Source organism: Bidens hawaiensis, unplaced genomic scaffold (assembly GCF_021521415.1).
Source record: "Bidens hawaiensis isolate Kalapana, Puna unplaced genomic scaffold, B.hawaiensis_p1.1 tig00009577_1, whole genome shotgun sequence".
In the NCBI taxonomy this organism is placed as follows: Eukaryota; Viridiplantae; Streptophyta; class Magnoliopsida; order Asterales; family Asteraceae; genus Bidens; species Bidens hawaiensis.
In genome coordinates, this window is record NW_027491716.1 from 6,364 (window position 1) to 7,833 (window position 1,470).

Consider the following 1,470-nt stretch of genomic DNA (forward strand, 5'->3'; position numbering starts at 1 on the left):
TCTATGTCGACTTTTAATTTAACTTGTTTTTTCACTATATTTTTTTGTGTTATAAATTTGCAGTTTTTAAACTACTAATATACCCAAAAAAAAAAATGGTTAAACAATCGTGTTTAGCATACGTCGGGCCAATGTTATATGGGATCCGTAAAACTCAAGAGCACAACCTATTTTAACATGCTAGTCAATCATGAAAGGTTTTACTAAATTTTAAATTCATTCTTTATTTCATTCGCGTAGGCTATGGCTGTTCAAAAAGCTCGAGGCTCGAAGCTCGGGCTCGTGGCTCGTGGCTCGTTCAAAAAAGCTTGAATAAAACTAGCTATAAAAAGTTGATTTGCAACATCCTGAACTGATTTGGATCATTTTTGTAACTGAGCTAAAATCGGTCATGGCTCGGCTCGAGTTATGCCTCGGCTCATTGGCTCGATTTTAAGCTCGTTTAACTTCAAAATCATGCTAGAGCCTAGCTAAGTTGCCCCGTTTAATTTCGAGCCCGAGCTCGAAACCACCCTGGCTCGACTCGGGCTCAACTCGTGAACAGTAGGCATCTAATTCTTAATATTATTAATAATATAAAATACTATTAATATTATATGAAAGGAAAATAGCATTAGCTCTTTAAGCAAAATACAAAATCCGGACCAATAAAATTATTTCAATATATACTTTATCCATTAAAAGGTATATGTTACTTTGCATACATTCTTAGCTTGGCCCAAAAAAAAAAAAACCCTTAAAAAAACAAATAAAAAATAATTTGGGCGAGTCAAACAGGTGAGTCGACCAGGAGTGCAGCTCTGCAAATAGGACAACTGGAATGAGCGGTGAGCCATTTGTCCACACACTCACAATGATAAGCATGATAACAATTCGGCAACACCTTTACTTTCTCCCCATCTTCAAATTCTCCTAAACAAATACAACACTCCAGTTCACCGGCCATCTCAGAAGACGTGGACGGCCGGTGGTGGAGTGTTATTGGAAGGCTGTTAATAACAGCCGTGTCCAAACCTTGCGTCCGTGAACACGGACGCAAGGTTTGGGGTAAAGTAGTGGTGTTGGCCACAGCGGAGGAGGATAAGCGGCAGATCCAACGTGCGTAGAGGAAGATAAGAGTTATTAATATTATTATGGCAAAGAGTACGATGATGAAGAAGAGTGTACGGCCTCGGATTTCGAAGTTCCTGTCGTCCATGTCATTATATCGCCAGTGGAATGTTTGGGTGTCTTGAGTTGTCATTTGGTCGGAGTTTAACGTTTGTGTTTTGGTGGATGTGGCAACTGAGCGGCATGGATTGGGGGATCAGTGAAAGGGTGTGAGAGAGGGAGAAGTTGTAATGAGGGGTTGGTTGGTATAAATAATTATCGAAAAGTAGAAAAGGAAAAAGAAGGGGAGATAAATGAAAGGTTGCTTAAATTTAAGGGGTCTGAAATGTACATTACAAGAGTTGATTTAGGAAAGCAAAC

General features: G+C 39.3%; 1 pseudogene; it reads right to left on the reverse strand.

Moving 5' to 3' along the window:
* Positions 1-725: 725 nt before the first annotated feature.
* On the reverse strand, positions 726-1,470 carry LOC143533003 (RING-H2 finger protein ATL66 pseudogene; annotated as a pseudogene).